Source organism: Lissotriton helveticus, chromosome 3_2 (genome assembly GCF_964261635.1).
Source record: "Lissotriton helveticus chromosome 3_2, aLisHel1.1, whole genome shotgun sequence".
Classification (NCBI taxonomy): Eukaryota; Metazoa; Chordata; class Amphibia; order Caudata; family Salamandridae; genus Lissotriton; species Lissotriton helveticus.
Window position 1 is genome coordinate 219,877,989 of NC_136062.1, and position 14,022 is coordinate 219,892,010.

Genomic DNA, 14,022 nt, shown 5'->3' on the forward strand with positions numbered 1-14,022 from the left:
TTCGCGAGGGTTTTATTGTACAAAACGCTCGCGAACGTGCAGAAACCCGTGCGAACACAATGTGCCTACTCATGGGTATTGCGCTCATGAAAGTCAAGGATGCAAAGTCTATCCAGCATCACAGCTGATTTTCCACGGTAGATTTGGGAAGAAGGCACACCTGTCCAGCCTCGACGACGCTCACGATTGTTTTTGGGCTAATGAATGAGTCACTGAATTTGAGCATCAACTAGTTCGAGCGACCATGTGTGTGATACTATGCAATCGCCCCGAAGGGCGCAGGGGTCCCTTGAGTGAGCTGCTGTAGTATTTTACAATGGCGCCAGCAAGCTGCCAGCGCCGTTGTAAAATAGTTACAAAGTTAGCTTGCACAGGAAGCACTTAGATAAAATAAAGCAGCACCTGCTTCGTTTTATCTAGTGGTTCCTGTGCAAGCTAACTTTGTAACTATTTTACAACGGCGCTGGCAGCTTGCTGGCGCCATTGTAAAATAGTTACATGAGTGGGGGTTCAACGTTAAGCATGAAACATGTCGACCATTAAGTAGAGAGTACTAGCCTGGATCATTATATCAGGTAGTAGCCTCTACCCACTGCTTTTAATAAGGTACCATCTGAGGATAATCTGAGTGATTGGGGATATTGTTCCAACTGTCCCCAAGTGATCACTGATTATAACATCTTTGTGGAGTGTTATATGAATCTGTTGGACTTGTGAGATTCGAATTATGTGTAAGTTGGTATGATAGTGTTGTATGGTGTGTGGGCTATGGTGAGGATGTAATTGAATTATCATAATTTTCTGTATTTTCTTTAGATTTAACAATTGTGATCTATATGTAATGCATTATTCTGAATTATGTTTTTGAAATGGATAAATATGGTCTTATAAAATATAAAAAAATTTTTTTATATCTTTATATATATGTGTTCAAGAATTTCTTATGTGGTTTGAGGTTAGCATGAATATAGTCGGACCACTCTGAGGCCTATCTGTTGAATATGTTGGGCAGGCAATTCCCTTTTGCCTTGCATCCACCTATCGACCATGGAACAAACTCAATTTGGAACACTTAGAATAATAATAATAAGGGAGTTTTATAAAGCGCGCTGTTACGCTCAGGTAGCGTGTCCCTGCGCTAAGACAGACAAAAACTCATCCAAGCAGGCCGCAGAGTCAGCTAGAGTTATCGTGTGTAAAGATGTGTTTTTAGCTTCTTCCTGAAGTCGACTTCAGACACTTCTAAGCGAAGGTCCAAGGGTAGAGCATTCCAGCCCTTCGCCACCAAGTAGCGAAAGGATCTGCCTCCCATGCGAGCCCTTCTCGTCCTGGGGACCTTTAATAGGCCACCATGGGAGGAGCGCAGCGCTCGCATAGGTTCTTATCTGGAGACCAGACTCTGGAGTGGTGCTGGTGCCCCCCCATTAAGTATACAGTGACAGGTACAGAGGGCCTTAAACTCCGCCCTGCTCTTCACTCACTGGAAGCCAGTGAAGAGTCTGAAGGGCTGCTTTAGAGGCCGATCTTTTAAGAAGCTTCAGAATGAGGCGAGTTGCCGCATTCTGCAGTACCTGGAGACGATTTAATACCTTACTCGTTGCTCCTAGGTACAGTAGGTTGCCGTAATCTAGGCGCGATGTGACGAGGGCATGTACCAGCGTCCTGCGGGCAGACATGGGAAGTAGATCTAAGACCTTCTGCAAACTTTTTAGGACGCTGAAACAGACACCCACCACACAGCCTACCTGAGGTCCAAAGGACAGATCAGCATCAAGCCAAACTCCAAGATTCTTGGCTTCCCGACAAGGGGTTGGAACCTCACCTAGACAAGAGGGCCACCACGCCGACGACCACACAGATGGGCCACCCCCCACCCCGAGCACCTCTGTCTTATTGCCATTCAGTTTGAGGCAATTGGCGGACATCCAGGTTGCCAACTCCTGCATACAGGTTCTGAATTGGTCCGCCGCGAGACCGGGTGCGCGCGATAGGGAGATAGCCAGCTGCGTATCGTCGGCATAGGATACTATGTGCAAACCATGACCCTCCACAATAGAGGCCACCGGGGAGACATATAGATTAAACAGGGTGGGGCTCAGGGGCGAGCCCTGGGGCACGCCCTGTCCCAAACAGATCTCCCCGGAATAGCATTCACCCTGGCGGACCTGGAAGCCTCTCCCTGTCAGGAAGGACTGGAACCATCTAAGTGCAGTACCCGATATTCCTCCATTATTCAGAAACTGTAGCAAGGTGGTATGTGCTACAGTGTCGAATGCCACACTTACGTCCAGTAGGATGAGGGCCATGGTCTGCCCTTCATCCACCCCCTGACGTAGGGTCTCCACTGCCATCAGGAGCGCCGACTCTGTGGAGTGGCGGGGACGGAAACAAAACTGGGTGTCATGCAGGAGGACAGCCTCCTCCACGAAATCCATCAGTTGTACATTAATCACTTTCTCCGCCACTTTAGCCAGGTAGGGTAAAAGGGAGATAGGTTGGAGGTTCTCCAATTTTTCGAAACTGATGTTGGATTTCTTCCTCAGGGATAGAACCACCGCCTGCTTCCAGTCTCTAGGCACTATCCCAGTCTTCAATGACAGGTCTAACAGGTGCCTGGTGTAAGGTTCCAACACTGGCAAGCTGTCGGCTAGCCGTTTAGGCGTAGTGGGGTCCCGAGGGGATCCGGACTTGATAGATTTACATATCTTTAGGAGGTCCTCCGGGGGCGTGGTAATGAAGTTAGTCAATCTGTATCTATTCCCCCAATCCCTCTGGATTTCCACGAACTCAGTCCCTGCCATGAGATGACTAGAAAATGACGAGTAGATTTTAGTTACCTTCTCGGCGAAAAAGTTTGTGATCTTATCGCAAGATTCCGCCGAGCACTCATCTGGGGCAGTCGCTAGTGTCCCACACGAGAGAGATTTATAAAGCAGAAAAAGCTCCCTCGTGGAGTTGCCAGCCTCACTGATTCTGGTGGCATAGTGTACAGTTTTAGACTTCCTAATTAGTCCATGATAGAGTCGCCTCTTAGTTATATAAATCTCCCTGGTTTCTGTTGAAAAGGCCACTCGCCATTGCCTTTCCACTCGCTTCAGTGCTGCCTTTGCAGCCCGCAGCTCATCACTGTACCACGGGGCGGTTTTCTGAGTGCGACCACCTACTTTAGCACGCGAGAGTGGAGCCATGCAATCAAGTGCCTCAGTGATACGTTTGCAAAGGTTGGAGTTAGCGCTGTCCGCATCATCCCCCCCTGGACTCCCACCTTTGATGAGTGCCGCACAGAACTTTGCCTGGGAGAAGTTTGCCCATCTCCTCCTAGAGTGGTATAGTGGTGCTGGCACCAGTGATCTTGTCCCGGGAATGCGTACGGAGAATGGTACCAGATAGTGGTCCGACCATGGGATAGGGATGGGAGTCATAGCTTCTACATCCCCCCAGTTGACAAATATAGGGTCTAACAAATGTCCCAGCTGGTGAGTGGGACCACCTACTATCTGATTCAGTTGGAGGTTTCCTAGCGCCTGGCAAAGGTCCTTGGTGGCGTTGTCAGTGGGGTTAATCAAATGAAGATTAAGATCCCCTAGTACCAAGAGTTTGTCTCTGCGTAGCGCAGCCTCCATAATGCCTTCACTAGACTCTCCCCAAACCAAGCCATAGGGCCAGGGGGTCTATAGATAAGGAAACCCTTCAACGTACAGCCTTCTTTTACTTTAACGGTGAAGCTCCCCGTCTCACTATCTAAGATGGGGGAAGTATCCAGTTGACATCGTAAGCTATGCTTAGCTATAATGGCGATACCCCCTCCTCTACCAGTGGATCTATCCTGCCTATGCATGGTGTAGCCCTCCGGTAGTGCTTCTAAAGCATCAGGAGTCGAATCTTCATCCAGCCATGTCTCAGTGAGGAACAAAAGATCCCACTGCCTCTCAGTGAGTAGGTTGTAAAGGTCTAGTCTGTGCTTCCGCAGGGAGCGTACGTTGAGCAGACCACACGTCAGGGTAAGATCTCCCGATGCCAACTTTCTACCTAAGTCATAGGAGAAGTGGCAGTGTTCACAGACTGTACTATCCTCTACTCGCATCGTATGTAAGCATGTGTTAACAGTGGTATTGCGGAAGTCCAACAGCTCCTGTCTCCTCCACCGTATGTGTCCCACCTGATGGACATAAGGTCTGGCCCTGGACTGCGCCTGATCGCGGACGGGCGCAGACGGGCTTGCCTTTGGCGCGCCTTCGGCGCACCGCCGGCGCACCCGCTGTGCGGCCGGAAAAGGCACATGACTTAAGTAGGAAACGGAGGGGGCGTGGCCTGGCACAGAGTGGGCGTGGCCTGGCCGGGGGGGCTTCCCCGGAATGGCGTCGGTGTTAGTAGCGACCCCGTAGCAGCGTTAAGATCGGCTGCGCGGAAGGATAATGTGGCAAGAATGGGAAGTAAAGTGCAAATGCAATCACAGGTAAAAACACAACAATATAGTTAAAACCTTCGTTGCTCCCGGCTTTCCGCCTCAGGAGTTCGTGCTATCTGGCTACACGATGTATTAAGCGCGCTTTAAAGGCTCGGGGGCGTGGCCTGGCGCAGAGTGGGCGTGGCCTGGCCGGTGGGGCTTCCCCGGAATGGCGTCGGTGTTAGTAGCGGCCCCACAGCAGCGTTAAGATCGGCTGCGCGGGAGGATAATGTGGCAAGAATGGGAAGTAAAGTGCAAATGCAATCACAGGTAAAAACACAACAATATAGTTAAAACCTTCGTTGCTCCCGGCTTTCCGCCTCAGGAGTTCGTGCTATCTGGCTACACGATGTATTATAGCGCGCTTTAAAGGCTCAGGGGCGTGGCCTGGCACAGAGTGGGCGTGGCCTGGCCGGGGGCTTCCTCGGAATGGCGTCGGTGTTAGTAGCGGCCCCGCACCAGCATTAAGATCGGCTGCGCGGGAGGATAATGTGGCAAGAATGGGAAGTAAAGTGCAAATGCAATCACAGGTAAAAACACAACAATATAGTTAAAACCTTCGTTGCTCCCGGCTTTCCGCCTCAGGAGTTCGTGCTATCTGGCTACACGATGTATTAAGCGCGCTTTAAAGGCTCGGGGCGTGGCCTGGTGCAGAGTGGGCGTAGCCTGGCCGGGGGGCTTCCCCGGAATGGCGTCGGTGTTAGTAGCGGCACCGCAGCAGCGTTAAGATCGGCTGCGCGGGAGGATAATGTGGCAAGAATGGGAAGTAAAGTGCAAATGCAATCACAGGTAAAAACACAACAATATAGTTAAAACCTTCGTTGCTCCCGGCTTTCCGCCTCAGGAGTTCGTGCTATCTGAAACACAACTAACATCCAGTACAGATCTGGAATCAATAAATTCTGTTCAAAAACGAAATAAGTGGCTACAGGAAGCTTTTGACATCCTGATACCACTCAAAGCAACACAACAGAACAAAAGAAAAAAAGCGCCTTGGAGAAATATAGAGATTTAAATGTAAATGTAAATGTCATGGTATTTATAGAGCGCACTGTCACCAGGCGGTCACCTTGCGGTGTCGCCTATTTGGCTTCCTGGCGCTGATACTCATACCTCTGTGGAACCCCTCCTGGCTTTCCCTGTGAAGTGTCCACTTCTGGGCACCCCCAGGGTGAAGCCAGGCATCCTTAGCGCTGTTGGGGCTGGAGATGGCCCTGGTAAATACCTGGGGCAGTTAGTGTGGTAGCCAATAGCTTTCTGACCGGATCGGACACTGGGCAGGGAATCCTGGTGTCATGAGCCTTATTTATTTATTTTTATTTTTTTATTTATAGTCTTATAGCGCGCCTGAATCAGCCCCGAAGGGGTATCTCCGCGCGTGGCTTCTGTAAGAGTTAGACAAACTGTAGTAGAGGAGTAACAAAGGGAAGGCTAAGCTATTCTTGTGTGAACAAGTACGTTTTTAATTTCTTTCTAAAATTGAGAAGGTTGGGAATTTGTCTTAGCTGGGGAGGGAGAGAATTCCACAACAAAGGACCTTTAAGAGAGGGGGCCCGACCACCCTGTCTCGCTCTGGTGACCTTAGGTACATACAGCAGCATAGTGTTGCTGGAGCGTAGAGTGCGTCCGGGAGAGTAGAGAAAGAAAATGTCTTTCAGATATTTGGGGCCAGATCCATAGATGCATTTGTGCATAATGCAGCAGAGTTTAAAATGTACCCGTTGTTGCACTGGAAGCCAGTGAAGGTGGGAAAGAAGAGGACGGGAGGGGGTACGGGGAGGAGCATTCAGGATGAGTCTTGCCGCGGTGTTCTGCACCACCTGCAGTCTGCGCAGTTGTTCCTGGTTGGCGGAAATGAGTAGACTGTTACAATAGTCTACCCGTCCGAGAACTAGTGCCTGAACCAGCGTTTTCCTATAGATGTTTGGTAGGAAAGGGAAGATACGCCGCAAGAGACCAATTGTACGGAAACACGTTCCCGTGACCTGGTTAACGTGATCTTTCATAATCAGAGTGTGGTCTAGGCGTACCCCCAAGTTTTTGATAGTTTGTTTTGGCGCTGGGACAGGTCCAAGCTCAGGTGGCCACCATTCCGGGGACCAGAGCAGGGTGGCCCCTCCAAACAACATGACCTCCGTTTTGGCCACGTTGCATTGGAGGAAGTTCTGGGCCATCCAGCCTGCCACCGCTCTCATGCCGTCTTGGAAAGATTGCATGACTGCAGGTGTGATGGTTTGAAAGGGAAACAGCAGCTGAGTATCGTCAGCGTAAGAGATTGGTGAGAACCCATGGGATCTTATAATCTCTGCCAAGGGGGCCACATATACGTTAAATAACGTGGGGCTCAAACATGAGCCCTGTGGCACACCCTTGGTAAGCTTCCTGCAGACAGATTTATGGGAGCCTAGTTTCACACCTTGTTGTCTGTCTTCTAGAAAGCTTTCCAGCCACGCAAGAGCGGTCCCCTTTACTCCTACTCCCTTCAGACGGTCGAGAAGAATTTTGTGCGACACCGTGTCAAAGGCAGCGGACAAATCCAATAGCACCAGAATCACTGAGCTCCCTTTGTCAAGTGACATTCTGATGTTATCTGTCACTGACAAAAGGGCTGATTCGGTGCTATGGTTGGGCCTAAAACCAGATTGCGAGTGGTCTAGGCCGCCCGCTGCCTCGATGTAATTGGACAGGTGTGCGTTGACATGTTTCTCGACCATCTTGCTATAGTAAGGCAGAAGGGAGATAGGGCGGAGGTTGGAAAGCTCCGTCCATGGGAGAGCCGCATTCTTGCGGATAGGGTTCACCACTGCTCTTTTCCATTCATTTGGTACTTTTCCCTCTTTAAGAGACTGGTTGATAATATCCTGAATGTAGGGGACTAACAGGGTGCGGAGAGGGGTTAAGGTTTTAACAGGGATAAGGTCGTCCGGTGATCCAGATTTTACTTGGGTCATTATTGTATCAAGCTCTTCAGTGTTAATAGGAGGGAATGTAGTTAGTGTGAGGTTGGTATTTTCGTTGGGGGAGGGAACATTTAGGGAGTCACCGTTAGGTTGGGATACTAAGATTTTTCCATAGATGGATTCTATTTTGTTTTCAAAATAGGATGAAACTTCCTCACATAGACTTTGTGAAAAGTCGTCTGGGCTTATACAGGCCGTAGGTTTTACAAATGTTTCAAGAATCCTGTACAGTTCTCTGGGTGAGTTATCTGCTTCCGTGAGCTGTTGAACAATAATGTTTTTGCGGGCAGCCTTGATATGTTTATAGTAATTGGCTTGAGCTACACGGTATGCCTTTTTATTATCCTCTGAGTGTGATTTCCTCCATCTCTTCTCTATCCTTCTACATTCTTGCTTCTCTTTCCTGAGAGCTTCGGTGTATTTCTCTCTCTGGCATCCCCCCAACCCTCAGATGATATCGCTATTATGCCTTATATTTACTAGAAGACAACAACAACAACAAATACATTTGTAAAGCGTGCTACATACTCGTGAGGGTTTCAAGGCACTGGGGTGGGAGGGGGAGCTGCTACTGAGCAAAGAACCAGGTCTTGAGAAGTCTTCTGAAGGCCAGCAGGTCCAGGTCCTGTGCGTCGGTGAGGAGTTTGAAAGTGATCCTCTTGTCGATGGGGAGCCAGTGCAGGTCTCTCAGGTGGGGTGTGATGTGGCTGCGTCATGGGACATCGAGGATCAGTCATGCCTCGGCGTTCTGGATGCGTTGCAGCCGCCTCAGGAGCTTGGTTGTTGTTCCTGCGTAGAGGGTGTTCCCGTAGTCCAGTCTGCTGGTGACAAGGGCATGGGTGACTGTCTTTCTCGTGTCGAAGGGGATCCATTTGAAGATCCTGCGGAGCATACGGAGGGTCTTGAGGCAGGACGTGGTGGTCGGTGGGATCTGGGGCTGTTCCTAGCGATGTTGGCCACCAGGAGTCGTCCCAGGCTGAGGGGGTGGAGCCGAGGATGAGGACCTCCGTCTTGTCTGAATTCAGCTTCAGTCTGTTGTGCTTCATTCATTCAGCGACGGCCTTCATTCCTCTGTGGAGGTTGGCTTTGGCAGTGTGGGGGTCTTCGGTGAGGGATATGATCAGCTGGGTGTCGTCAGCGTAGGAGATGATGTTGAGGTTATGTTGTCGTGCAACGCGGGCGAGTGGTGCCATGTCGATGTTGAACAGCGTCGGGCAGAGGGAGGATCCCTGAGAGACGCGGCAGATGATCTCGGTGGTCTTGGAGCGAAAGGGTGGGAGGCGGACACTCTAGGTTCTGCCGGAGAGGAAGGATGTGGTCCATGCTAGGGCCTTGTCTTGGATTCCGGCGTCATGGAGGCGTGCTATTAGGGTGCGGTGGCAGACCATGTCGAAGGCTGCTGACAGGTCCAGAAGGATGAGGGCGCCTGTTTCTCCTTTGTCCATCAGGATCCTGATGTCGTTGGTGGCGGCGATGAGGGCGGTCTCGGTGCTGTGGTTGCTGCGGAAGCCGGACTGGGAAGGGTCCAGGATGTTGTTGTCTTCGAGGTAGCGGGTCAGCTGTCTGTTGACAATTTTCTCCGTGACTTTCGCCGGGAAGGGGAGCAGGGAGATGGGCCGGAAGTTCTTGAGGTCCTTGGGGTCCGCCTTGGGTTTCTTCAGTAGGGCGTTGATCTCGGTGTGCTTCCAGCTCTCCGGGAAGGTTGCTGCCTCGAAGGAGGTGTTGATTGTTTTCCGGAGATGGGGTGCGATGGCTGCGCTGGCTTTGTTGAAAAAGTGGTGAGGGCATGGGTCGGATGGAGATCCGGAGTGGATGGAGTTCATGGTCTTGATGGTGTCTTCGTCACTGACCTTGGACCAGGAGGTCAGACGACTGGTGGGGGTGGAAGTCGCAGGGGTGGTGGTCTCGGTGGTGGATGTGAGGGTGTTGGAGTTGAAGCTGTCGTGGATGTCGGTGATCTTGCGGTGAAAGAAGGTGGTCAGTGAGTCGCACAGGTCTTGTGAAGGTAGGATGTCGTTGGTGTTGGAGCTGGGGTTGGAGAGTTCTTTCACGAGTTCTTTGGAGTTGTGTGCATTGTTGTCTAGGTCCTTGAAAGCGGTCCTCTTGGCGGTCCTGATGAGTTGGTGGTGTCTGCGGCTGGTGTTCCTGTGGGCTGTGTGGCTGTCTGGTGTACGGTCACGGAGCCATTTATTCTCCGGCTTCCGACAGGTGTGCTTGGAGGTCCGGAGGTCTTCGGTGAACAATGCGGCTTTCTTGTTGGTGTGATTGGTTGCAGAGGTCTTGAGTGGGGCGAGGGTGTCGGCGCAGTCGCTGTTCCAATGTTTGAGGTTGATGGCGGCGGTGTCGGGTAAAAATATATGTATATATGTATTAGTCCACTGGAACCATTGTTTTCATTATAAACTAGACTGGACAGCGTCCTACCTTCGAAACAGAACTAATGTCATCCATACCACACCTTTCTCGTCCAAACAATACTCCGCAAAAGCAGAGGTCCCTCAAGGCTATATCATCTCGCCCATGCTTTTCAACATCTATATGAAGTCATTACCGGTACTGATCAATCAATTTCACCTCAGATGTTATTATTATGCAGATGACACCCAAATACTCCTTCAACTGGAATGCCCCAAAGACATTGGAAACTCTCCAATGTTCAGTTGTCTCAGAGCCATGGATCAGTGGATGACTTGGAGCCAACTCAAATTGAATGCCTCCAAAAAGGGAATAGTCACGTGTGGCGATTGGAAACATTAGGACCCTCTTGCAACCTGGCCTGATGAACTGGGATCACCGCCTAAAGTATCGAAGGAAGTAAGAAACCTCGGAATGACCATGGACTCCAAGCTATCAATGAATGCCCAAGTAGCCAAACTAGTAAGAACAAGCTTTGTCACTATAAAAATGCTGCGACTAATTTTTCCCCATTTGGGATTTCCACACAGGGTTCAATCTACCAACTCTCCTGTTCTGTCCAAACTCAATTACGCCAATAGCTTCTACAACTGATCACCTTTAACAACCATGAAAAGACTACAACGGATGCAGAACTCGGCTGCCAGACTACTCCTGCATATCAAACCGCAAGACCACATCTCACCTGTCTTGAAAGCCCTGCATTGGTTACCGGATGCCAGAAGATCCACGTTCAAGCTGCTGTGAATCACCCACAAAGCAAAACATGGAATGGAACCGCTCTTCATCAGAAATAAAATCGCCAAACACATTCAACAAAGGAATCTCTGCTCTAAAGTGGCACCTTGCCTTTAAATCCCAAGATACAAGAAATAAACATGGGTGGCACATCCTTCCCTGTTCAAGCAGCCATACTATGGAACTCTTTACCCCCCAACATAAGACCTACAGACAACGACCTTATCTTCAGAAAAATACTCAAGAATTGGCTCTTCCCCACATAAGCACCATATGCAAACGGAAATTCACAGCACAGCCCTCTGCATATAAGCATTTATTTTTACTATAGATCTGTACCTATCTTTGTGTATTGCTTTGTATAAACATGTAGAATAATGATGTTGTTAAAAAATAAATATAAATAAATGTTTAAAGTACAATAACACTTGAAAATCAGAGTTTATGTAATGGCTATGTTTACTTCCTTCATGCATCTATATACCTTCCATGTACTTGGATATATATATTTATTACTTTTCCCCTAAAAAAGCATATCCAATGCACTACCTTATTTCTCATCCTATACCTCTATCAATATCTGTAATCTACATATACCTACCTCCTTTATGCATCTATATACTTTCCATGTACTTATGGATCTTTATATTTATCACTTTCTCCCATTTCAGCATATCCAATGCAGTATCCTTTTTCTCAACCTATACTTCTCTCAATATGTCTCTTAGCCCAACTTTTTGACTCATCTCAAACTTCTTTCTACTACTCTTTTCAATGCACTACCCTATTTCTCACCCTATACCTCTATAAATATATCCTCTGTACCTACTCTCTCATTTAGCCCAAACCCCATACCACTACCATGATCCCCAATGTAACCCTTTCTCGATTCTCCCATACTCTACCACCCCTTGCATCATCTGACAGCTCATTTACTATACTGATCCTTCAAAAGAAGCTTTTCTAAACTCTTCCATGTAACTCTTCCCCTCCACATCCCTTTTGACTCATCCCAAAGCCTCTACCTACTGCTATGAACCTCCCAAAAAAAAGTCTTAAATCCTTCACTCTTCTATCCCTCCACTATCATTTTCAATCAAAATAACAGACTAACATGTTCACTTCTCAAATTTCATATTTCACTGTACTAATTCACCACTAATCCTTCATGGGTTCCAGAGTAGTGTGCTACTCGCCAAAAAAAGCACTTCAACACCTCACCAGAGGTAGCAAGCACTATATAAATGCAAACCTTTTTCCCTCTTCTATCCCTCTGCTACCTTTCTCTATCCAAATAACTGAAAATCATGCCCACCACTCAAATTACCTACATATTTCACTATACCAATTTTCAACACTAATCCTTTATGGGTTTCTTGAGTACCGTGCTACTCACTAATAAAGCGCTTTCACACCCCATCAGGGGTAACAAGCGCTATATAAATGGAAACCTTTTTCCCTTTTCTATCCCTCCCCAGCTCTTCTCAATCCAAATAACTGTCTAACATATCCATCACTTTCAAATTACAATACTATACAATACTTTCATATTACACTATACTAATTCAACACTAATCCTTATGGGTTCCGGAGTAGCATGCTACGCACCAAAAAATCGCTTCAAAACCCCATCAAGGGTACCAAGCGCTATATAAATGCAAACATCTTTTCCCTCTTCTATCCAGCCGCTACCCTTCTCTGTACAAATCGCTGAATAACATATCCACCAGTCAAATTACTTTCATATTTCACAATACTAATTTTCAACACTAATCCTTTATGGGTTCGGAAGTAGCGTGCTATCGCCACAAAAGCGCTTCAACACCCCATCAGGGGTATCAAGCGCTATATAAATGCAAACCTTATTTCCCTCTTCTATCCCTCCGCTATCCTTCTGACTCCAAATAACTGACTAATATCCATCACTCAAATTACTTTTATATTTAACTGTTGGACTTGGGCCTTTTTGGCAGGTTCACCCCTAAACTTTTTGCCTTTAGCCTCTAGCATAGTGGTAGTGATTTTAGGCCTCTTTGCACTTTAGCACTGTGGCCCAGTGTAAAGTGCGTGCGCACTCTGAGTGTGTGTGCGGAGATGGCCTGCCCCCCATAGGAATGCATGGGGGATGTGTGTGTCCATGGTAGTTCCTGATGTGTGAGGAGTGCAGGGTTGAGTTTGGTATGTGCGAACTCGTGAGATTAAATGCTGCGCGATGATGTGCCCAGATTTATTGTGTCTAGTGTAGAAGTGCCACTTGTAGAAGTTGGCATGTCTGTGCAGTGAATGTGAATTGACTGTCTGGCATGTGATTGGCTGGAGCTGGCTGGTGTTCCTGGCTCCAGGAGTCAGGATGGGTCTGCCCCGGTGGTGAATGGAGAGATCTGCATATTGATGGGAGGGAGGAGTGCACCTGGGACCTGAATAGGGCTGGGTCTTCCCTCCATAATGCTGGCCCCCTGTAGTGCGTCTAATGTCCCTGGCCTGTCTTGTGAATAGGCAGAGGGGCTGAGCAAAACAAAGTGCTCAAGAACCAGTTGCATCTGGTTCTCCCCTTGCCTACACTGCTACAACAAAGGATTTGTGTATATAAAAGAGGGGCTGTGACCCCAAGTAAATGTTCTTGTCTTGGACTAGAATCTGCCAGGGGCGTGCTGCTGCTGGAGCTCAGGGGAAGGCTTGCCTCCCTGGGCTCTGCCCATCCCCTGGATGCCTGGAGGACTCCTGGGGGACCACTCTGCCTGGTCTGGCATGACTTTTGCCCTCGGACTATTTTTGTTCCAGCTGCCCTTTTTAACTGAGTGTTTTTACCCTTAGCGCCTGGGAGCGCTTTTATCTTAATTTACTCCTTATCTTGAGGGAGCCTACCCCTCATTGCTGCATTTATAATGGCAGCGCGGGTGCCCACCCCACTTATTTTAATATTTGAAGGCAGGAGCCCAACCTGCATTATGCCTGCTTGATGTGGTATTTAAATTGCGGGTGCCCACCCCGCTTCTTTCGGTATTTATACGGGTGCCACCCCGTTCCTTTAATTATTTAATCCAAGCGGGTGCCCACCCCACATTTCACCGCCGCGGCCCGAGCCGCGCTCTAAATTGCCGCTGAGCTGCCGGTGCTGCCCCGACCCGAAAGCCAAGCGGCCTTGCCTGACTCGGGGCGGGCCCAGGGTGCGTCACTTCTGCTTCGCCCCGGCCTGGGGAGAAGCTGTGCAGCCCCTCGCCGGGCTCCCGAACAGCGAGAGAGACGCAGCCCCGCATGCTGGCCTGCTCCCACCGCAGGAAAGACAAGAGGAAGAGCCCCTGAGGAGCAGGGGCTCTCCAGTGCATGCCGCCCGGGACCGAAGAGGGATTCTGCGCACCTCCGGTGAGTGAACTGCACGCTGGCACCTTGCAAATGCCTGTTCTGTGAGCGGCCCCCGCCGGATAGGGGGCCGCTTCTACATTGGTAATCCTTGCCCTGAAG